Genomic DNA, 25000 nt, shown 5'->3' on the forward strand with positions numbered 1-25000 from the left:
TCTGTGACACTCTCAGTCACTCTCTGTCACTCTCTGAAACTCTCTGTCACACTCTGTCACTCTCTGTGCAACTCTCTGTCACTCTCTGTGTCACTCTGTCACTCTCTGACACTCTGTCACTCTCTGTCACTCTCTGTCACACTTTGTCACTCTCTGTCAATCTCTGTGACACTCTGTCACTCTCTGTGACACTCTGTCACTCTCTGTCACGCTCTGTGACACTCTGTGACACTCTGTGACACTCTGTGACACTCTGTCACTCTCTGTCACTCTCTGTGCAACTCTCTGTCACTCTCTGTGACACACTGTCACTCTCTGTAACTCTTTGTCACTCTCTGTCACTCTCTGTCACTCTCTGTGACACTCTCTGTCACTCTGTCACTCTCTGTGACACTCTGTCACTCTCTGTAACTCTGTCACTCTCTGTCACTCTCTGTGACACTCTGTCACTCTCTGTGCAACTCTTTGTCACTCTCTGTCACGCTCTGTGACACTCTGTCACTCTCTGTCACTCTCTGTAACTCTCTGTAACTCTCTGTAACTCTTTGTCACTCTCTGTCACTCTCTGTCACTTTGTCACTCCCTGTCACTTTGTCACTCTCTGTGCCACTCTCTGTCACTCTGTCACTCTCTGTGACACTCTGTCACTCTCTGTAACTCTGTCACTCTCTGTCACACTCTGTGGCTCTCTGTCACTCTTTGTGACACTCTGTCACTCTCTGTCACTCTCTGTAACTCTCTGTAACTCTTTATCACTCTCTGTCACGCTCTGTGACACTCTGTCACTCTCTGTAACTCTCTGTAACTCTTTGTCACACTCTGTCACTCTCTGTCACTCTCTGTGCAACTCTCTGTCACTCTCTGTGACACTCTGTCACACTTTGTCACTCTCTGTGACACTGTCACTCTCTGTGACACTCTGTCACTCTCTGTGACACTCTGTCACTCTCTGTGCAACTCTCTGTCACTCTCTGTCACTCTCTGTAACTCTTTGTCACTCTCTGTAACTCTTTGTCACTCTCTGTCACTCTCTGTTACGCTCTGTCACTCCCTGTCACTTTGTCACTCTCTGTGACACTCTGTCACTCTCTATGTCACTCTCTGTAACTCGGTCACTCTCTATGTCACTCTGTCACTCTCTGTGACGCTCTGTCACTCTCTATGTCACTCTCTGTCACTCTCTGCGGTTCTCTGTCACTCTCTGTGACACTCTGCCTCTCTCTGTGTCACTCTCTGTCACCCTGTGTGACACGCTGTCATGCTCTGTCACTCTGTCACTCTCTGCGGCTCTCTGTCACTCTGTCACGCTCTGTCACTCTCTGTGACACTCTGTCACTCTCTATGTCACTCTCTGTAACACTGTCACTCTCTCTGTCACTCTCTGTCACACTCTGTGTCACTCTCTGTCACTCTCTATGTCACTCCCTGTGACACTCTGCCTCTCTCTGTGTCACTCTCTGTCACCCTGTGTGTCACTCTGTGCGGCTCTCTGTCACCCTGTGTGACACTCTGTCACTCTCTGTCACCCTGTGTGACACTCTGTCACCCTCTGTGCAACTCTCTGTCACTCTCTGTGACTCTCTGTCACTCTTTGTCACTCTCTGTCACTCTCTCTGACACTCTGTCACTCTCTGTCACTCTGTATCACTTTGTCACTCTCTGTCACTCTCTGTGACACTCTGTCACTCTCTGTGCAACTCTTTGTCACTCTCTGTCACGCTCTGTGACACTCTGTGACACTCTGTCACTCTCTGTGACACTCTGTCACTCTCTGTGCAACTCTCTGTCACTCTCTGTCACTCTCTGTGACACTCTCTGTCACTCTGTCACTCTCTGCGGTTCTCTGTCACTCTCTGTGACACTCTGCCTCTCTCTGTGTCACTCTCTGTCACCCTGTGTGACACTCTGTCACGCTCTGTCACTCTGTCACTCTCTGCGGCTCTCTGTCACTCTGTCACGCTCTGTCACTCTCTGTGACACTCTGTCACTCTCTATGTCACTCTCTGTAACACTGTCACTCTCTCTGTCACTCTCTGTCACACTCTGTGTCACTCTCTGTCACTCTCTATGTCACTCCCTGTGACACTCTGCCTCTCTCTGTGTCACTCTCTGTCACCCTGTGTGACACTCTGTCACTCTCTGTGCAACTCTCTGTCACTCTCTGTGACTCTCTGTCACTCTTTGTCACTCTCTGTCACTCTCTGTGACACTCTGTCACTCTCTGTGCAACTCTTTGTCACTCTCTGTCACGCTCTGTGACACTCTGTGACACTCTGTCACTCTCTGTGACACTCTGTCACTCTCTGTAACTCTGTCACTCTCTGTCACTCTCTGTGACACTCTGTCACTCTCTGTGCAACTCTTTGTCACTCTCTGTCACGCTCTGTGACACTCTGTCACTCTCTGTAACTCTCTGTACCTCTCTGTAACTCTTTGTCACTCTCTGTCACTCTCTGTCACTTTGTCACTCTCTGTCACTTTGTCACTCTCTGTGCCACTCTCTGTCACTCTGTCACTCTCTGTGACACTCTGTCACTCTCTGTAACTCTGTCACTCTCTGTCACACTCTGTGGCTCTCTGTCACGCTCTGTGACACTCTGTCACTCTCTGTCACTCTCTGTAACTCTCTGTAACTCTTTGTCACTCTCTGTCACTCTCTGTCACTTTGTCACTCCCTGTCACTTTGTCACTCTCTGTGCCACTCTCTGTCACTCTGTCTCTCTTTGTGACACTCTGTCACTCTCTGTCACTCTCTGTAACTCTCTGTAACTCTCTGTGCAACTCTCTGTCACTCTCTGTCACTCTCTGTGACACTCTCTGTCACTCTGTCACTCTCTGTGACACTCTGTTACTCTCTGTGACACTCTGTCACTCTCTGTGCAACTCTCTGTCACTCTCTGTCACTCTCTGTGACACTCTCTGTCACTCTGTCACTCTCTGTGACACTCTGTCACTCTCTGTAACTCTGTCACTCTCTGTCACTCTCTGTGACACTCTGTCACTCTCTGTGCAACTCTTTGTCACTCTCTGTCACGCTCTGTGACACTCTGTCACTCTCTGTCACTCTCTGTAACTCTCTGTAACTCTTTGTCACTCTCTGTCACTTTGTCACTCCCTGTCACTTTGTCACTCTCTGTGCCACTCTCTGTCACTCTCTGTGACACTCTGTCACTCTCTGTAACTCTGTCACTCTCTGTCACACTCTGTGGCTCTCTGTCACTCTTTGTGACACTCTGTCACTCTCTGTAACTCTCTGTAACTCTTTATCACTCTCTGTCACGCTCTGTGACACTCTGTCACTCTCTGTAACTCTCTGTAACTCTCTGTGCAACTCTCTGTCACTCTCTGTCACTCTCTGTGACACTCTCTGTCACTCTGTCACTCTCTGTAACTCTCTGTAACTCTTTGTCACTCTCTGTAACTCTTTGTCACTCTCTGTCACTCTCTGTCACGCTCTGTCACTCCCTGTCACTTTGTCACTCTCTGTGACACTCTGTCACTCTCTATGTCACTCTCTGTAACTCGGTCACTCTCTATGTCACTCTGTCACTCTCTGTGACGCTCTGTCACTCTCTATGTCACTCTCTGTAACTCTGTCACTCTCTATGTCACTCTCTGTCACTCTCTGTCACTCTCTGCGGTTCTCTGTCACTCTCTGTGACACTCTGCCTCTCTCTGTGTCACTCTCTGTCACCCTGTGTGACACTCTGTCACGCTCTGTCACTCTGTCACTCTCTGCGGCTCTCTGTCACTCTGTCACGCTCTGTCACTCTCTGTGACACTCTGTCACTCTCTATGTCACTCTCTGTAACACTGTCACTCTCTCTGTCACTCTCTGTCACACTCTGTGTCACTCTCTGTCACTCTCTATGTCACTCCCTGTGACACTCTGCCTCTCTCTGTGTCACTCTCTGTCACCCTGTGTGACACTCTGTCACTCTCTGTGCAACTCTCTGTCACTCTCTGTGACTCTCTGTCACTCTTTGTCACTCTCTGTCACTCTCTCTGACACTCTGTCACTCTCTGTCACTCTGTAACACTTTGTCACTCTCTGTCACTCTCTGTGACACTCTGTCACTCTCTGTCACTCTCTGTCACTCTCTGTGACACTCTGTCACTCTCTGTGCAACTCTTTGTCACTCTCTGTCACGCTCTGTGACACTCTGTGACACTCTGTCACTCTCTGTGACACTCTGTCACTCTCTGTAACTCTGTCACTCTCTGTCACTCTCTGTGACACTGTCACTCTCTGTGCAACTCTTTGTCACTCTCTGTCACGCTCTGTGACACTCTGTAACTCTCTGTAACTCTTTGTCACTCTCTGTCACTCTCTGTCACTTTGTCACTCTCTGTCACTTTGTCACTCTCTGTGCCACTCTCTGTCACTCTGTCACTCTCTGTGACACTCTGTCACTCTCTGTAACTCTGTCACTCTCTGTCACACTCTGTGGCTCTCTGTCACGCTCTGTGACACTCTGTCACTCTCTGTCACTCTCTGTAACTCTCTGTAACTCTTTGTCACTCTCTGTCACGCTCTGTGACACTCTGTCACTCTCTGTCACTCTCTGTCACTCTCTGTCACTTTGTCACTCCCTGTCACTTTGTCACTCTCTGTGCCACTCTCTGTCACTCTGTCTCTCTTTGTGACACTCTGTCACTCTCTGTCACTCTCTGTAACTCTCTGTAACTCTCTGTGCAACTCTCTGTCACTCTCTGTCACTCTCTGTGACACTCTCTGTCACTCTGTCACTCTCTGTGACACTCTGTTACTCTCTGTGACACTCTGTCACTCTCTGTGCAACTCTCTGTCACTCTCTGTCACTCTCTGTGACACTCTCTGTCACTCTGTCACTCTCTGTGACACTCTGTCACTCTCTGTAACTCTGTCACTCTCTGTCACTCTCTGTGACACTCTGTCACTCTCTGTGCAACTCTTTGTCACTGTCTGTCACGCTCTGTGACACTCTGTCACTCTCTGTCACTCTCTGTAACTCTCTGTAACTCTTTGTCACTCTCTGTCACTTTGTCACTCCCTGTCACTTTGTCACTCTCTGTGCCACTCTCTGTCACTCTCTGTGACACTCTGTCACTCTCTGTAACTCTGTCACTCTCTGTCACACTCTGTGGCTCTCTGTCACTCTTTGTGACACTCTGTCACTCTCTGTAACTCTCTGTAACTCTTTATCACTCTCTGTCACGCTCTGTGACACTCTGTCACTCTCTGTAACTCTCTGTAACTCTCTGTGCAACTCTCTGTCACTCTCTGTCACTCTCTGTGACACTCTCTGTCACTCTGTCACTCTCTGTGACACTCTGTCACTCTCTGTGACACTCTGTCACTCTCTGTGCAACTCTCTGTCACTCTCTGTCACTCTCTGTGACACTCTCTGTCACTCTGTCACTCTCTGTGACACTCTGTCACTCTCTGTAACTCTGTCACTCTCTGTCACTCTCTGTGACACTCTGTCACTCTCTGTGCAACTCTTTGTCACTCTCTGTCACGCTCTGTGACACTCTGTCACTCTCTGTCACTCTCTGTAACTCTCTGTAACTCTTTGTCACTCTCTGTCACTCTCTGTCACTTTGTCACTCCCTGTCACTTTGTCACTCTTTGTGCCACTCTCTGTCACTCTCTGTGACACTCTGTCACTCTCTGTAACTCTGTCACTCTCTGTCACACTCTGTGGCTCTCTGTCACTCTTTGTGACACTCTGTCACTCTCTGTAACTCTCTGTAACTCTTTATCACTCTCTGTCACGCTCTGTGACACTCTGTCACTCTCTGTAACTCTCTGTAACTCTTTGTCACACTCTGTCACTCTCTGTGCAACTCTCTGTCACTCTCTGTGACTCTCTGTCACACTTTGTCACTCTCTGTGACACTGTCACTCTCTGTGACACTCTGTCACACTTTGTCACACTTTGTCACTCTCTGTGACACTGTCACTCTCTGTGACACTCAGTCACTCTCTGTGCAACTCTCTGTCACTCTCTGTGACATTCTGTCACTCTCTGTAACTCTCTGTAACTCTTTGTCACTCTCTGTAACTCTTTGTCACTCTCTGTCACTCTCTGTCACGCTCTGTCACTCCCTGTCACTTTGTCACTCTCTGTGACACTCTGTCACTCTCTATGTCACTCTCTGTAACTCGGTCACTCTCTATGTCACTCTGTCACTCTCTGTGACGCTCTGTCACTCTCTATGTCACTCTCTGTAACTCTGTCACTCTCTATGTCACTCTCTGTCACTCTCTGTCACTCTCTGCGGTTCTCTGTCACTCTCTGTGACACTCTGCCTCTCTCTGTGTCACTCTCTGTCACCCTGTGTGACACTCTGTCACGCTCTGTCACTCTGTCACTCTCTGCGGCTCTCTGTCACTCTGTCACGCTCTGTCACTCTCTGTGACACTCTGTCACTCTCTATGTCACTCTCTGTAACACTGTCACTCTCTCTGTCACTCTCTGTCACACTCTGTGTCACTCTCTATGTCACTCCCTGTGACACTCTGCCTCTCTCTGTGTCACTCTCTGTCACCCTGTGTGACACTCTGTCACTCTGTGCGGCTCTCTGTCACCCTGTGTGACACTCTGTCACTCTCTGTCACCCTGTGTGACACTCTGTCACCCTCTGTGCAACTCTCTGTCACTCTCTGTGACTCTCTGTCACTCTTTGTCACTCTCTGTCACTCTCTCTGACACTCTGTCACTCTCTGTCACTCTGTAACACTTTGTCACTCTCTGTGACACTCTGTCACTCTCTGTGCAACTCTTTGTCACTCTCTGTCACGCTCTGTGACACTCTGTGACACTCTGTCACTCTCTGTGACACTCTGTCACTCTCTGTGCAACTCTCTGTCACTCTCTTTCACTCTCTGTGACACTCTCTGTCACTCTGTCACTCTCTGTGACACTCTGTCACTCTCTGTAACTCTGTCACTCTCTGTCACTCTCTGTGACACTCTGTCACTCTCTGTGCAACTCTTTGTCACTCTCTGTCACGCTCTGTGACACTCTGTCACTCTCTGTCACTCTCTGTAACTCTCTGTAACTCTTTGTCACTCTCTGTCACTCTCTGTCACTTTGTCACTCCCTGTCACTTTGTCACTCACTGTGCCACTCTCTGTCACTCTGTCACTCTCTGTGACACTCTGTCACTCTCTGTAACTCTGTTACTCTCTGTCACACTCTGTGGCTCTCTGTCACTCTCTGTGACACTCTGTCACTCTCTGTAACTCTCTGTAACTCTTTGTCACTCTCTGTCACGCTCTGTGACACTCTGTCACTCTCTGTAACTCTCTGTAACTCTTTGTCACACTCTGTCACTCTCTGTCACGCTCTGTGACACTCTGTCACACTCTGTCACACTCTGTCACTCTCTGTGACACTGTCACTCTCTGTGACACTCTGTCACTCTCTGTGCAACTCTCTGTCACTCTCTGTGACATTCTGTCACTCTCTGTAACTCTCTGTAACTCTTTGTCACTCTCTGTCACGCTCTGTCACGCTCTGTCACTCTCTGTCACTCCCTGTCACTTTGTCACTCTCTGTGACACTCTGTCACTCTCTATGTCACTCTCTGTAACTCTGTCACTCTCTATGTCACTCTCTGTCACTCTGTCACTCTCTTTGTCACTCTCTGTCACTCTCTGTCACTCTCTGTCACGCTCTGTCACGCTCTGTCACTCTCTGTCACTCCCTGTCACTTTGTCACTCTCTGTGACACTCTGTCACTCTCTATGTCACTCTCTGTAACTCGGTCACTCTCTATGTCACTCTGTCACTCTGTCACTCTCTGTGACGCTCTGTCACTCTCTATGTCACTCTCTGTAACTCTGTCACTCTCTATGTCACTCTCTGTCACTCTCTGCGGTTCTCTGTCACTCTCTGTGACACTCTGCCTCTCTCTGTGTCACTCTCTGTCACCCTGTGTGACACACTGTCACGCTCTGTCACTCTGTCACTCTCTGCGGCTCTCTGTCACGCTCTGTCACTCTCTGTGACACTCTGTCACTCTCTATGTCACTCTCTGTAACACTGTCACTCTCTGTCACACTCTGTGTCACTCTCTGTCACTCTGTCACTCTCTGTGACACTCTGTCACTCTCTATGTCACTCTCTGTGACACTCTGCCTCTCTCTGTGTCACTCTCTGTCACCCTGTGTGACACTCTGTCACTCTGTGCGGCTCTCTGTCACCCTGTGTGACACTCTGTCACTCTGTCACTCTCTGTCACCCTGTGTGACACTCTGTCACTCTCTGTGCAACTCTCTGTCACTCTCTGTGACTCTCTGTCACTCTTTGTCACTCTCTGTCACTCTCTGTGACACTCTGTCTCTCTCTGTCACCCTGTGTGACACTCTGTCACTCTCTGCGGCTCTCTGTCACTCTGTCACGCTCTGTCACTCTCTGTCACTCTCTGCGGTTCTCTGTCACTCTCTGTGTCACTCTGTCACTCTCTGTGACACTCTGTCACGCTCTGTCACTCTGTCACTCTCTGTGACTCTCTGTCACTCTTTGTCACTCTCTGTCACTCTCTGTGACACTCTGTCTCTCTCTGTCACCCTGTGTGACACTCTGTCACTCTCTGCGGCTCTCTGTCACTCTGTCACGCTCTGTCACTCTCTGTCACTCTCTGCGGTTCTCTGTCACTCTCTGTGTCACTCTGTCACTCTCTGTGACACTCTGTCACGCTCTGTCACTCTGTCACTCTCTGCGGCTCTCTGTCACACTCTGTCACTCTCTGCGGCTCTCTGTCACTCTCTGTCACTTTGTCACTCTCTGTGACACTCTGTCACTCTCTGTGACACTCTGTCACTCTCTGTGCCACTCTCTGTCACTCTCTGTGTCACTCTCTGTGACACTCTGTCACTCTCTGTGACACTCTGTCACTCTCTGTGCCACTCTCTGTCACTCTCTTTGTCACTCTCTGTGACACTCTCTGTCACTCTCTGTGTGACACTCTGTCACTCTCTGCGGTTCTCTGTCATTCTCTGTGACACTCTGTCTCTCTCTGTCACTCTGTCACTCTCTGTGTCACTCTGTCACTCTCTGCGGCTCTCTGTCACTCTCTGTGACTCTCTGTCACTCTCTGTCTCTCTGTCACTCTCTGTGACACTATGCCACTCTCTGTCACTCTGTGACACTCTGTCACTCTGTGACACTCTGTCAGTCTCTGTCTCTCTGTCACTCTCTGTGACACTCTGTCACTCTCTGTGACATTCTCACACTCTCTGTGACACTCTGTCACTCTCTGTGTCACTTTCTGTCACTCTGTCACACTCTGTCACTCTCTGCGGCTCTCTGTCACTCTCTGTGATACTCTGTCACTCTCTGCGGCTCTCTGTCACTCTCTGTTACTCTCTGTGACAGTCTTTCACTCTCTGTGTCACTTTCTGTCACTCTGTCACTCTGCGGCTCTCTCACTCTCTGTCACTCTCCGTCACTCTCTGCGGCTCTCTGTCACTCTCTGCGGCTCTCTGTCACTCTCTGCTACTCTCTGCGCCTCTCTGTCACTCTCTGCGGCTCTCTGTCACTCTCTGTCACTCTCTGCCACTCTCTGCGGCTCTCTGTCACACTCTGTGACACTCTGTCACTCTCTGTCACTCTCTGTGGCTCTCTGTCACTCTCTGTGACACTCTGTCTCTCTCTGTCACTCTCTGCCACTCTCTGCGGCTCTCTGTCACGATCTGTGACACTCTGTCACTCTCTGTCACTCTCTGCCACTCTCTGCGGCTCTCTGTCACTCTCTGTGTCACTCTGTCTCTCTCTCTGTCACTCTCTGTCACCCTCTGTGACACCCTGTCACTCTCTGCGGCCCTCTGTCACTCTCTGTGACACTCTGTCACTCTCTGTCACTGACTGTCACTCTCTGTGACACTCTGTCCCTCTCTGTGACACTCTGTCTCTCTCTGTCACTCTCTGTGACTCTCTGTCACTCTCTGTCACTGACTGTCACTCTCTGTGACACTCTCACACTCTCTGTGACACTCTGTCACTCTCTGTGTCACTTTCTGTCACTCTGTCACACTCTGTCACTCTCTGCGGCTCTCTGTCACTCTCTGCGGCTCTCTGTCACTCTCTGTCACTCTCTGTGTCACTCTCTGTGACACTCTGTCACTCTCTGTGACACTCTGTCACTCTCTGTGACACTCTCTGTCACTCTCTTTGTCACTCTCTGTGACACTCTCTGTCACTCTCTGTGTGACACTCTGTCACTCTCTGCGGTTCTCTGTCACTCTCTGTGACACTCTGTCTCTCTCTGTCACTCTGTCACTCTCTGTGTCACTCTGTCACTCTCTGCGGCTCTCTGTCACTCTCTGTGACACTCTGTCACTCTCTGTCTCTCTGTCACTCTCTGTGACACTATGCCACTCTCTGTCACTCTGTGACACTCTGTCACTCTGTGACACTCTGTCACTCTCTGTCTCTCTGTCACTCTCTGTGACACTCTGTCACTCTCTGTGACATTCTCACACTCTCTGTGACACTCTGTCACTCTCTGTGTCACTTTCTGTCACTCTGTCACACTCTGTCACTCTCTGCGGCTCTCTGTCACTCTCTGTCACTCTCTGTGATACTCTGTCACTCTCTGTCACTCTCTGCGGCTCTCTGTCACTCTCTGTCACTCTCTGTGACTGTCTGTCACTCTCTGTGTCACTTTCTGTCACTCTGTCACTCTGCGGCTCTCTCACTCTCTGTCACCCTGTGTGACACTCTGTCACTCTCTGTGTCACTCTCTGTCACCCTATGTGACACTCTGTCACTCTCTGCGGCTCTATGTCACTCTGTCACGCTCTGTCACTCTCTGTCACTCTCTGCGGTTCTCTGTCACTCTCTGTGTCACTCTGTCACTCTCTGTGACACTCTGTCACGCTCTGTCACTCTGTCACTCTCTGCGGCTCTCTGTCACACTCTGTCACTCTCTGCGGCTCTCTGTCACTCTCTGTCACTTTGTCACTCTCTGTGACACTCTGTCACTCTCTGTGCCACTCTCTGTCACTCTCTGTGTCACTCTCTGTGACACTCTGTCACTCTCTGTGACACTCTGTCACTCTCTGTGCCACTCTCTGTCACTCTCTTTGTCACTCTCTGTGACACTCTCTGTCACTCTCTGTGTGACACTCTGTCACTCTCTGCGGTTCTCTGTCACTCTCTGTGACACTCTGTCTCTCTCTGTCACTCTGTCACTCTCTGTGTCACTCTGTCACTCTCTGCGGCTCTCTGTCACTCTCTGTGACACTCTGTCACTCTCTGTCTCTCTGTCACTCTCTGTGACACTATGCCACTCTCTGTCACTCTGTGACACTCTGTCACTCTGTGACACTCTGTCACTCTCTGTCTCTCTGTCACTCTCTGTGACACTCTGTCACTCTCTGTGACATTCTCACACTCTCTGTGACACTCTGTCACTCTCTGTGTCACTTTCTGTCACTCTGTCACACTCTGTCACTCTCTGCGGCTCTCTGTCACTCTCTGTCACTCTCTGTGATACTCTGTCACTCTCTGCGGCTCTCTGTCACTCTCTGTCACTCTCTGTGACAGTCTGTCACTCTCTGTGTCACTTTCTGTCACTCTGTCACTCTGCGGCTCTCTCACTCTCTGTCACTCTCCGTCACTCTCTGCGGCTCTCTGTCACTCTCTGCGGCTCTCTGTCACTCTCTGTCACTCTCTGCCACTCTCTGCGGCTCTCTGTCACACTCTGTGACACTCTGTCACTCTCTGTCACTCTCTGTGGCTCTCTGTCACTCTCTGTGACACTCTGTCTCTCTCTGTCACTCTCTGCCACTCTCTGCGGCTCTCTGTCACTCTCTGTGACACTCTGTCACTCTCTGTCACTCTCTGCCACTCTCTGCGGCTCTCTGTCACTCTCTGTGTCACTCTGTCTCTCTCTCTGTCACTCTCTGTCACCCTCTGTGACACTCTGTCACTCTCTGCGGCCCTCTGTCACTCTCTGTGACACTCTGTCACTCTCTGTCACTGACTGTCACTCTCTGTGACACTCTGTCCCTCTCTGTGACACTCTGTCTCTCTCTGTCACTCTCTGTGACTCTCTGTCACTCTCTGTCACTGACTGTCACTCTCTGTGACACTCTCACACTCTCTGTGACACTCTGTCACTCTCTGTGTCACTTTCTGTCACTCTGTCACACTCTGTCACTCTCTGCGGCTCTCTGTCACTCTCTGCGGCTCTCTGTCACTCTCTGTCACTCTCTGTGACACTCTCACACTCTCTGTCACACTCTGTCACTCTCTGCGGCTCTCTGTCACTCTCTGCGGCTCTCTGTCACTCTCTGTCACTCTCTGTGTCACTCTCTGTGACACTCTGTCACTCTCTGTGACACTCTGTCACTCTCTGTGCCACTCTCTGTCACTCTCTTTGTCACTCTCTGTGACACTCTCTGTCACTCTCTGTGTGACACTCTGTCACTCTCTGCGGCTCTCTGTCACTCTCTGTTGACACTCTGTCACTCTCTGTCTCTCTGTCACTCTCTGTGACACTATGCCACTCTCTGTCACTCTGTGACACTCTGTCACTCTGTGACACTCTGTCACTCTCTGTCTCTCTGTCACTCTCTGTGACACTCTGTCACTCTCTGTGACATTCTCACACTCTCTGTGACACTCTGTCACTCTCTGTGTCACTTTCTGTCACTCTGTCACACTCTGTCACTCTCTGCGGCTCTCTGTCACTCTCTGTGATACTCTGTCACTCTCTGTCACTCTCTGCGGCTCTCTGTCACTCTCTGTCACTCTCTGTGACTGTCTGTCACTCTCTGTGTCACTTTCTGTCACTCTGTCACTCTGCGGCTCTCTGTCACTCTCTGTCACTCTCCGTCACTCTCTGCGGCTCTCTGTCACTCTCTGCGGCTCTCTGTCACTCTCTGTCACTCTCTGCCACTCTCTGCGGCTCTCTGTCACACTCTGTGACTCTCTGTCACTCTCTGTCACTCTCTGTGGCTCTCTGTCACTCTCTGTCACTCTCTGTCACTCTCTGCGGCTCTCTGTCACTCTCTGTGACACTCTGTCACTCTCTGTCACTCTCTGCCACTCTCTGCGGCTCTCTGTCACTCTCTGTGTCACTCTGTCTCTCTCTCTGTCACTCTCTGTAACCCTCTGTGACACTCTGTCACTCTCTGCGGCCCTCTGTCACTCTCTGTGGCACTCTGTCACTCTCTGTCACTGACTGTCACTCTCTGTGACACTCTGTCCCTCTCTGTGACACTCTGTCTCTCTCTGTCACTCTCTGTGACTCTCTGTCACTCTCTGTCACTGACTGTCACTCTCTGTGACACTCTCACACTCTCTGTGACACTCTGTCACTCTCTGTGTCACTTTCTGTCACTCTGTCACACTCTGTCACTCTCTGCGGCTCTCTGTCACTCTCTGCGGCTCTCTGTCACTCTCTGTCACTCTCTGTGATACTCTGTCACTCTCTGTCACTCTCTGCGGCTCTGTCACTCTCTGTCACTCTGTCACTCTCTGTGACACTCTGTCACTCTCTGTGACACTCTGTCACTCTCTGTCACTCTGTCACTCTCTGCCACTCTCTGTGACACTCTGTCACTCTCTGCCACTCTCTGCGGCTCTCTGTCACTCTCTGTGTCACTCTCTGTGTCACTCTGTCTCTCTCTCTGTCACTCTCTGTCACCCTCTGTGACACTCTGTCACTCTCTGTCACTGACTGTCACTCTCTGTGACATTCTGTGACACTCTGCCCCTCTCTGTGACTCTCTTCTCACTCTCTGTGACACTCTGTCACTCTCTGTGACTCTCTGTCACTCTTTGTCACTCTCTGTCACTCTCTGTGACACTCTGTCTCTCTCTGTGTCACTCTCTGTCACCCTGTGTGACACTCTGTCACTCTCTGCGGCTCTCTGTCACTCTGTCACGCTCTGTCACTCTCTTTCACTCTCTGCGGTTCTCTGTCACTCTCTGTGTCACTCTGTCACTCTCTGTGACACTCTGTCACGCTCTGTCACTCTGTCACTCTCTGCGGCTCTCTGTCACTCTCTGTCACTTTGTCACTCTCTGTGACACTCTCTGTCACTCTCTGTGTCACTCTCTGTGACACTCTGTCACTCTCTGTGACACTCTGTCACTCTCTGTGCCACTCTCTGTCACTCTCTTTGTCACTCTCTGTGACACTCTCTGTCACTCTCTGTGTGACACTCTGTCACTCTCTGCGGTTCTCTGTCACTCTCTGTGACACTCTGTCTCTCTCTGTCACTCTGTCACTCTCTGTGTCACTCTGTCACTCTCTGCGGCTCTCTGTCACTCTCTGTGACACTCTGTCACTCTCTGTCTCTCTGTCACTCTCTGTGACACTATGCCACTCTCTGTCACTCTGTGACACTCTGTCACTCTGTGACTCTCTGTCACTCTCTGTGACTGTCTGTCACTCTCTGTGTCACTTTCTGTCACTCTGTCACTCTGCGGCTCTCTCACTCTCTGTCACCCTGTGTGACACTCTGTCACTCTCTGTGCAACTCTCTGTCACTCTCTGTGACTCTCTGTCACTCTTTGTCACTCTCTGTCACTCTCTGTGACACTCTGTCTCTCTCTGTGTCACTCTCTGTCACCCTATGTGACACTCTGTCACTCTCTGCGGCTCTATGTCACTCTGTCACGCTCTGTCACTCTCTGTCACTCTCTGCGGTTCTCTGTCACTCTCTGTGTCACTCTGTCACTCTCTGTGACACTCTGTCACGCTCTGTCACTCTGTCACTCTCTGCGGCTCTCTGTCACACTCTGTCACTCTCTGCGGCTCTCTGTCACTCTCTGTCACTTTGTCACTCTCTGTGACACTCTGTCACTCTCTGTGCCACTCTCTGTCACTCTCTGTGTCACTCTCTGTGACACTCTGTCACTCTCTGTGACACTCTGTCACTCTCTGTGCCACTCTCTGTCACTCTCTTTGTCACTCTCTGTGACACTCTCTGTCACTCTCTGTGTGACACTCTGTCACTCTCTGTGACACTCTGTCCCTCTCTGTGACACTCTGTCTCTCTCTGTCACTCTCTGTGACTCTCTGTCACTCTCTGTCACTGACTGTCACTCTCTGTGACACTCTCACACTCTCTGTGACACTCTGTCACTCTCTGTGTCACTTTCTGTCACTCTGTCACACTCTGTCACTCTCTGCGGCTCTCTGTCACTCTCTGCGGCTCTCTGTCACTCTCTGTCACTCTCTGTGTCACTCTCTGTGACACTCTGTCATTCTCTGTGACACTCTGTCACTCTCTGTGCCACTCTCTGTCACTCTCTTTGTCACTCTCTGTGACACTCTCTGTCACTCTCTGTGTGACACTCTGTCACTCTCTGCGGTTCTCTGTCACTCTCTGTGACACTCTGTCTCTCTCTGTCACTCTGTCACTCTCTGTGTCACTCTGTCACTCTCTGCGGCTCTCTGTCACTCTCTGTGACACTCTGTCACTCTCTGTCTCTCTGTCACTCTCTGTGACACTATGCCACTCTCTGTCACTCTGTGACACTCTGTCACTCTGTCACACTCTGTCACTCTCTGCGGCTCTCTGTCACTCTCTGTCACTCTCTGTGATACTCTATCACTCTCTGTCACTCTCTGCGGCTCTCTGTCACTCTCTGTCACTCTCTGTGACTGTCTGTCACTCTCTGTGTCACTTTCTGTCACTCTGTCACTCTGCGGCTCTCTCACTCTCTGTCACTCTCCGTCACTCTCTGCGGCTCTCTGTCACTCTCTGCGGCTCTCTGTCACTCTCTGTCACTCTCTGCCACTCTCTGCGGCTCTCTGTCACACTCTGTGACTCTCTGTCACTCTCTGTCACTCTCTGTGGCTCTCTGTCACTCTCTGTCACTCTCTGTCACTCTCTGTCACTCTCTGTCACTCTCTGCGGCTCTCTGTCACTCTCTGTGACACTCTGTCACTCTCTGTCACTCTCTGCCACTCTCTGCGGCTCTCTGTCACTCTCTGTGTCACTCTGTCTCTCTCTCTGTCACTCTCTGTCACCCTCTGTGACACTCTGTCACTCTCTGCGGCCCTCTGTCACTCTCTGTGGCACTCTGTCACTCTCTGTCACTGACTGTCACTCTCTGTGACACTCTGTCCCTCTCTGTGACACTCTGTCTCTCTCTGTCACTGACTGTCACTCTCTGTGACACTCTGTCCCTCTCTGTGACACTCTGTCTCTCTCTGTCACTCTCTGTGACTCTCTGTCACTCTCTGTCACTGACTGTCACTCTCTGTGACACTCTCACACTCTCTGTGACACTCTGTCACTCTCTGTGTCACTTTCTGTCACTCTGTCACACTCTGTCACTCTCTGCGGCTCTCTGTCACTCTCTGCGGCTCTCTGTCACTCTCTGTGATACTCTGTCACTCTCTGTCACTCTCTGCGGCTCTGTCACTCTCTGTCACTCTGTCACTCTCTGTGACACTCTGTCACTCTCTGTGACACTCTGTCACTCTCTGTCACTCTGTCACTCTCTGCCACTCTCTGTGACACTCTGTCACTCTCTGCCACTCTCTGCGGCTCTCTGTCACTCTCTGTGTCAATCTCTGTGTCACTCTGTCTCTCTCTCTGTCACTCTCTGTCACCCTCTGTGACACTCTGTCACTCTCTGTCACTGACTGTCACTCTCTGTGACATTCTGTGACACTCTGCCCCTCTCTGTGACTCTCTTCTCACTCTCTGTGACACTCTGTCACTCTCTGTGACACTCTGTCACTCTCTGTGACACTCTGTCACTCTCTGTCACTCTCTGTGACACTCTTCTCACTCTGTGTCACTCTCTGTGACACTGTCACTCTCTGTCACTCTCTGTGACAGTATGATCACTGGATTAGTAATACAGAAACTCTGGGGATCCGGCAATTTGAGTTCAGTGAAAAATCTGCAATTAAAAGTCTAGTCATGACGATCAAACCAGCCATCCCTTTACGGAAGGAAATCTGCCGTCCTTACCCGGCCTGTCCTACACGTGACTCCAGACCCACAGCCATGTGGTTGGCTCTTAAATGCCCCCTAAAATTGCCCAGCAAGCCACATCAGTTCAAGGGCAATATTTGCTGGCGATATTTGGGGTTTCAGAGAAGCCGGAGCTCATGGAGAGGAGGAAGGCTGATGGCGTGGCCTTTGCCTCTCTGATTGCGCGGCGGCGAATTTTGCTGGAGTGGCGGTCGGCATCGCCACCGGGGTTAGCAGCTTGGTTGGGTGACCTGGACGGCCTCCTGCGATTAGAGAAGATAAAGTGTGAGTTAAGGGGCTCAGCAGGGGGGGGTTTGAGAAAAGGAGGGGAATGTGTGTGACCGTATTTGAGGAGCTGTTCGTCGCAGGGGGCCGGGGTGAAAAAGGGGAAAAATCTGTACTGACTGTATAGTTGATTGTTGGGAAGTGTGTTTCCCAGGATATTTACGTGCTGTAATCTGCTTTGATACACGTTTGTAATAAAATACGTTTTTTAAAAAAGTATCTGGATGAGCCCTTGGCCGTCATAATGTTCAAGGCTATGGACCAAGTGCTGGCAAATGGGATTAGGTACGTAGGGCAGGTGTTTGTCATGTGTCGGTGCAGACTCGATGGGCTGAACGGCCTCTTCTGCGCTGTATTATTCTGTGATTCTGTGAGGGTGGTGGGAGTCTGGAACTCGCTGTCTGAAAGGGTGGTGGAGGCAGAGACCCTCATGACATTTAAGAAGTATTTCGATGTGCACTGGCGATACCAAGGCAGACACGGCTAGGGGGCCAAGTGCTGGAAAATGGGATTAGAAGAGTTAGGTGGTTGTTTTTGACCGGCGCAACGCGATGGGCCGAAGGGCCTTTTCTGTGCTGTAGCCCTTGGTGCCTCGATGACTCTAAGGACGTGTCCGCCCGGCGACCAGAGAATCCCGCCCAAGGTCAATCGACTTTTCCATTGTCCGCATCTCGCCTGTGGCGATCTTGCGACGGGCGGGGGGCACGGGCAGCCCAGTGTGTCTGTTAACTCTTTTTTTAAACATAAATTTAGAGGACCCAATTATTTTTTTCCAATTAAGGGGCAATTTAGCGTGGTCAATCCACCTAGCCTGCACATCTTTGGGTTGTGGAGGCGGAACCCACGCAGACACGGGGAGTGTGTGCAAACTCCACAGAGACAGTGACCCAGAGGCGGGATTCGAACCCGGGTCCTCAGCGCCGTGAGGCACACTGCGCCACCGTGCTGCCCTCGTGTCTGTTAACTCTTAAGTGCACTGTTGTGTGATTAGTTATGCCTGGGTGTGGCCACTATGAAAAAGGAACAAAGATGAGGCGTTCAGCTTTAAGCAAGACAGCGTAAGCATTAGAAAAGCATGGAATACACACCAGTGTGCACTTAGGACCCTGTGTGTCATCTCTGCATATCTCCCAGGCACAACCTCGCCATCACGGGGTGTTGCCGGAGTGAATATTGTGGATGTCTTTTAGGAAATGCTAGGCAACAAATGAAGGAGAAGGGAATCGAGGGTTACTATGGTAGATTTCGAGTGGAGGGTAAACACCGACGCGAAAACAGGGGCAGGGATGTGCTGCTGAGGCTGAGTCAGTCCCCCATTTGGAGTATTGTGAGCAGTCTCGGGCCCCATATCTAAGGAAGGATGTGCTGGTCTTGGAAAGGGTCCAGAGGAGTCTCACAAGAATGATCCCCGGAATGAAGAGCTTGTCATATGAGGAGCGGTTGAGGACTCTGGGTCTGAGGGCGGCGTGGTAGCACAGTGGTTAGCACTGTTGCTTCACAGCCCCAGGGTCCCAGGTTCGATTCCTGGCTTGGGTCCCCGTGCCTGCGTGGGTTTCCTCCGGGTGCTCCGGTTTCCTCTCACAAGTCCCGAAAGACGTGCTTGTTAGGTGAATTAGACATTCTGAATTCTCCCTCTGTGTACCCGAACAGGCGCCGGAATGTGGGGACGAGGGGCTTTTCACAGTAACTTCATTGCAGTGTTAATGTAAGCCTACTTGTGACAATAAAGATTGTTATTACGCGATGGAGAGAAGGATGAGGGAGGGTGATGGACATGGAGAAGAACCCAAGGACACAGCCTCAGACTGACTAAAGGGACGATCCTTTAAAACAGAGATGAGGAGGAATTTCTTCAGCCAGAGGGAGGTGAATCTGTGGAACTCTTTACCGCAGAAGGCTGTGGAGGCCAAATCACTGAGTGCCTTTAAGACAGAGATAGATAGGTTCCTGATTAATAAGGGGGTCAGGGGTTATGGGGAGAAGGCAGGAGAATGGGGATGAGAAAATATCCGCCATGATTGAATGGCGGAGCAGACTCGATGGGCCGAGTGGCCTAATTATGCTCATCTGTCTTATGGTCTTATGAACTGGTTGGACCAAATGGTCTGTTTCTCGCTTATATCCCGATAATAAGGTATAATAGGGTTCGTAGATGGATAAAGAAAACAGGGAAATGGGAATACTGTCCCGAACTGTTGTTTCCTTCCGGGTTGTCAGGTGGAGATCGGCAGGGCGGACAAGTTATGCAGCAATTTCGTCATGAGGAGGTGAACTTTAAAATTGTGGTCAACAGGATCCAGTTGTTTAAAACACTGGGGATTTGGTGATTTGTAATTGTGGACTTTTGAAATCATTTTTGGTTGCTTTCCTTTTGAGTTATGTCAATGGCGCAGCCGCAGTACCGGGGAGGGGCTGGTGGTGGTGCTGCTGGGTGCTGTCGGCGCCACTAGGCCGGATCCAAGTCTCAACGCAAACATTCCTGATTCTATTTAGCAACCAGGAATTGAGCCAAAATGACAAGGGTTCACTGGGAGAGGCCCGTTATCTCCTAATGTCCTGAGTGCTTTGTTATCCTTAATCTCCTTGATGAATTACAGCGTACAAAATCAGTCTCAATTAGGGGGGATTGTAATCTTGGGTGAAACTGGTTACTTTTGGAGCTTTTTCTCCTTTGATTTTAAATGTTGGCCCCTAATTGCCCCTGAACTGAGTGGCTTGCTCGGCCATCTCAGAGGGCAGCGAAGAATTCAAGCACCTGGAGTCACGTGTAGGCCAGACCGGGTAAGGACAGCAAATTTCCTTCCCTAAAGGGGCATTAGTGAACCAGGTGGGTTTTTACAACAATCGATTATAGACTAGCTTCATATTCCAGATTTTATTAATTGCATTTAAACTCCACCAGCTGCCGTGGAGGGACTTGAACCCGTGACCCCAGAGCATTAGTTTGGGTCTCTGGATTTAATAGTTTAGCAGCATTACTACTTACATCCCATTCAGTAACATACTGCATCAAAATGTAGCCTGTCTCTGGTTCTGTCTGTCTCTCTCTCTCTCTCTGGCTCTGTCCCTCTCTCGCTGTCTCTCTCTTTGACCCCTTCTCTCTGTCTCTATCTCGTCTGTCTGTCTCTCTCTCTCTTCTACCTCCCTCTCTCTCTTTTATCTCTTCCTCTCTATCTGTCGCTCTCTCTTCCCTATCTCTCTGACTCTCTGTATCTCTCTCTCATCTGTCTGTCTGCCTGTCTCTCTTCCATCACTCTCTGTGTTTCTGTCTTTTTATCTCTCTGTCTCTCATTCTCTCTGTCTCTTTCTCTCTCTGTTTCTGTCTCTCTTGCCATAATATACACCAGTACATCATGGTGCAGACACACAGAGATGGACACACAGTGGGACCAATCAACATATTCAACACCACAGCCAATCACCAGTGAGAGCACACGCACTATAAAGACAGGGGACATCAGCGTTCCCGCTCTTGGGAGTAGCAGCCAGCAAGGAGCACAGAGCTCGCAGCCTGCAACACAGACATTCACCATGTGCTGAGTGCATCAACTGGTTAGGACTAGGCAAAGGTCTATAATTAAAGCTGGTATCGTATTTACCCACAGTTCAAGTATGTTAATATAGTTAACCTTATAATAAAATAGAGTTGCACCACTTCAAGTGTTGGTGACCTGTTTGTGATCCAGAACACCCAACACATTATCTCTCTTGCTTCTTTCTATTCTCTCTCTGTCTGCCTCTCTCTCTTCTATCTCTCTATCTTTGTTTATGTCTCTGTCTCTCTCTCTCTGTTTCTGTCTCTTTCTCTCTCTCGCATCTATCTATTCTATCACTGTCTGCCTCTCTCTCTTCTATCTCTCTCGCTCTGCATCTGTCTGTTTCTCTCCTTCTATATCTCTCTCTTCTATCCCTTTCGCTCTATCTCTCTTTGTCTCTTCTATCTCTCTCTCTGCCTCGCTCTCTGTCTCTCCTGGTCTAGACTAAATGGGGTTGGCATTGTGGAACCACACAGGAGTCATTTTGGCCTACCGTGTTGACACCAACTCTCCGTAAGAGCTATCCAATTCGTTCCACCTCCTTGCTCTCCCCTGTAGTCCTGCATAAAGAAAACACCCCAGTATTGCTCCTGACCCCATCAGTTAGCCAATGGACTGGGCCGGTGTGGTAAACCACTGTTAGTATATTATATGTATTGTGGTAAAGTATTACTGTACTACATGTAGTGTGGTAACCCACTACCTGATGGCTCCGCCTCCCCTCGGGCTCGGTATAAAGGTGGCTGACCTCCGGCCCTGCCCCAGTTCGGGATCAGTGGCCAGGAGGCTTTTTGTTTAGCTGATCCCGAACATATACTAACAGTGGTTTACCACACCGGCCCAGTCCATTGGCTAACTGATGGGGTCAGGAGCAATACTGGGGTGTTTTCTTTATTCTTTCCCAGGATGTGGGGATGTGGGAGTCGCTGGCTGGGCCGGCATTTGTTGCCCATCCCTAATTGCCCTCGAACTGAATGGGCTTGCTCGCCCATTTCAGAAGGGCATTTAAACGTCAACCACATTGCCGTGGGTCTGGAGTCACACGTAGGCCAGACCGGGCAAGGACGGCAGATTTCCTTCCCTGAAGGAGCATTCGTGAACCAGATGGGGTTTTAAAAACAGCAAACCATGACAGTTTCCTAGTCACCATTTGGAGACTGACTTTCCTTCAATGCCTGGTTTATTTATTGGATTTAAATCCCACCAGCTGCCGTGGTGAGATTTATAATAATCTTTATTATTGTCACAGGTAGGCTTACGTTAACACTGCAATGAAGTTACTGTGAAAATCCCCTCGTCGCCACACTCCGGCGCCTGTTCGGGTACACAGAGGGAGAATTCAGAATGTCCGATTCACCTAACAAGCACGTCTTTCGGGACTTGTGGGAGGAAACCGGAGCACTCGGAGGAAACCCACGCAGACACTGGGAGAACGTGCAGACTCCGCACAGACAGTGACCCAAGCCGGGAATTGAACCCGGATCCCTGGTGCTGTGAAGCAACAGTGCTAACCACTGTGCCACCGTGCCAGCAATTTCGACCCACGGCCTTAAAGCATTAGCCCGGGCCTCTATTACTAGGCCAGTGACATTACCACAACGCCACTGTCTCCCCATAATGGATGCTGTCCTCCTTTATGTTTACCCCCTGACCTCCCATGTGCCTGCCCTCTGACCTTCCATGCGTTTTCCCTCTGACCTCCCAAGTACCGACCCCTCAGTCCCAGATTCCCCTTTGGAGGGGGGGGGGGGGCGCTGACTGGTGGGTTATTTAACCCGAGGGTCACCACGAGGGGCAAGGTTGAGAAGGCGGGGCCTTCGCAGATAACGTCAACCAGTACGGGGAATTGAACCCACGCGGCTGGCATCGCTCTGCATCACGTCAGCCGCTCAGCCAACTGATTCGGGTGGCTGCCCTCCGACCTCCCGGTTGGCTGGTGTCTGACACCTCATATAAGTAACCTTTGACCCCCCTTCCCCCCCCCACACGCCAGGTGTCGGCCCATTGATGAGCCCCCCCGCCCTCATTTACCTGACCTCCGACCTTTCAGGGAAACTGACTGCGCCAGCCTCTACAAATCGCTTTAATGAAATGAAAATCGCTTATTGTCACGAGTAGGCTTCAATGAAGTTACTGTGAAAAGCCCCTAGTCGCCTGTTCGGGGAGGCTGTTACGGGAATCGAACCGTGCTGCTGGCCTGCCTTGGTCTGCTTTCAAAGCCAGCGATTTAGCCCAGTGTGCTAAACAGTCCCTAGAGGCTTGCCGTTGGTTCTGTCAGAGTCCTTAAGTTCCTATTGGCTTTCTCCATTACCTCTATGAATTGTTGAGCTTGGGCAGCGGAGACAGTGGCCTTGCTTCCTTTGGCAGCACAGGATCTTTCCATCTGCAACGAACAAACAGACAGTGAAGGGTGCACAGACATTCATCGACAGACAGAGCCCCCGCCCCCTCCCCCCCACCACCCCGGGGTCCACTGTGCAGCCTGGCCCCCTTGCCCACCCACACTCCATGCCCTCGTCTTGCCCTCTCCAGCCCACCCCTACCCCCATTCCACCTGCCCGCCCCTCTCTTCTGCCTTTAGTGTTGAACGAACCTCTGTGCTAGCTCCCTTGCTTTCGTGCCCATGATTTGGGGCGCATGATTTTCAAGTTTGCAGGTGACACAGAAATTGGCGGTGTGGTTTGATAGTGAGGAAGCTGGAGACTGAAGAAATGCATCGACAGACTGGTTAGCTGGGCAGAAAAGTAGCGAATGGAATTTAATCTGGACAAGTCCGAGATGATGCACTTGGAGGGGACAGACACAGCGCGGGGGACACAGTGTTCTCCTCGGAGACGAGGAGGCCGGGAGGAGGCATGATTGAGGTGCACATAATCGCGAGGGCCCTGAGCAGAGTGGAGAGAGAAATTGTTGCCACTGGCGGAAGGATCGTAAACGAGGGGGGTGCAGGTATTAGGTCATTGGCAAAAAAGGCAGTGGAGGCAGGAAGAGACTTTTCAGGCAGCGAGTGGTGAGGATCTGGAATGCGCTGCCTGATTAGGCGGTGGAGGCAGATTTAATCGAGACATTCGAGTGGGAATCAGATTGTTACCTGAAATTGAAGAATGTGCAGGGTTATGGGAAGAAGGCAGGGGAGGGGCGCCAGGGGAGTTGCCCCATTGGAGAGCCAGCAAGTGACATGTCAGGCTGAATGGCCTCCTTCTGTGTTTCTGTGGTAGGATACTGGGAAGTGTAAAGGAACAGAGAGTGACCTCAGAGTGAATGCCCACAGATCAATGCTATGAGCATCCGGAATAAGGTAGGTGAACTTGGAGCATGGATTGGTACTTGGGACTACGATGTGGTGACCATTACGGAGACATGGTTAGAACAGGGACAGGAATGATTGTTGGAATTTCCGGGGTATAGATGTTTCAGTAAGAGTAGGGAAGGAGGTAAAAGAGGTGGAGGAGTAGCATTGTTAATCAAGGATAGTTTAACGGCTGCAGAAAGGCAGTTTGAAGGGGATCTGCCTACTGAGGTAATATGGGCCGAAATTAGAAATCGGAAAGGAGCGGTCACATTGTTAGGAGTTTTCTATAGGCCCCCAAATAGTAATAGAGATGTGGAGGATGAAATTGCAAAACAGATTATGGATAGGTGTGGAGGTCTCAGGGTAGTTGTCATGGGTGACTTTAACTTTCCAAATATTGATTGGAACATCTATAGGTCGAACAGTTCGGATGGGGCAGTTTTTGTACAGTGTGAGCAGGAGGGTTTCCTGACACAATATGTGGATAGGCCGACAAGAGGGGGGGGCCACATTGGATTTGGTACTGGGTAATGAACCGGGCCAAGTGTTGGATTTGTTTGTGGGAGAGCACTTTGGAGATAGTGACCACAATTCGGTGTCTTTCACTATTGCAATGGAGAGGGCTAGGGCCATGCAGCAGGGCAAGGTTTATAATTGGGGGAGGGGTAATTATGATGCGATTAGGCAAGAATTACGGAGCATAAGATGGGAACAGAAACTGTCAGGGAAAGGCACAAATGAAAAGTGGAGCTTGTTCAAGGAACAAATACTGCGTGTCCTTGATAGGTATGTCCCTGTCAGGCAGGGAGGAAATGGCCATGTGAGGGAACCATGGTTCACAAAAGAGGTTGAATGGCTTGTCAAGAGGAAAAAGGAAAAGTATGTAAGGATGAGAAAACAAGGCTCAGTTGGGTCGCTTGAGGGTTACAAGGTAGCAAGGAATGA

The 25000-nt window shown here is 50.4% G+C and overlaps 1 long non-coding RNA gene across 1 annotated transcript in view; it reads right to left on the reverse strand.

Moving 5' to 3' along the window:
- LOC140403677 (uncharacterized) overlaps positions 1–25000 on the reverse strand; it is a 39339-nt gene that overhangs the window by 2708 nt on the left and 11631 nt on the right. Inside the window, exon 2 of the long non-coding RNA XR_011938382.1 lies at positions 23075–23146. This is a non-coding gene — a long non-coding RNA (uncharacterized lncRNA). The remainder of the gene's footprint in view (positions 1–23074; positions 23147–25000) is intronic.

Source organism: Scyliorhinus torazame, chromosome 28 (assembly GCF_047496885.1).
Source record: "Scyliorhinus torazame isolate Kashiwa2021f chromosome 28, sScyTor2.1, whole genome shotgun sequence".
NCBI classification, from domain to species: Eukaryota; Metazoa; Chordata; class Chondrichthyes; order Carcharhiniformes; family Scyliorhinidae; genus Scyliorhinus; species Scyliorhinus torazame.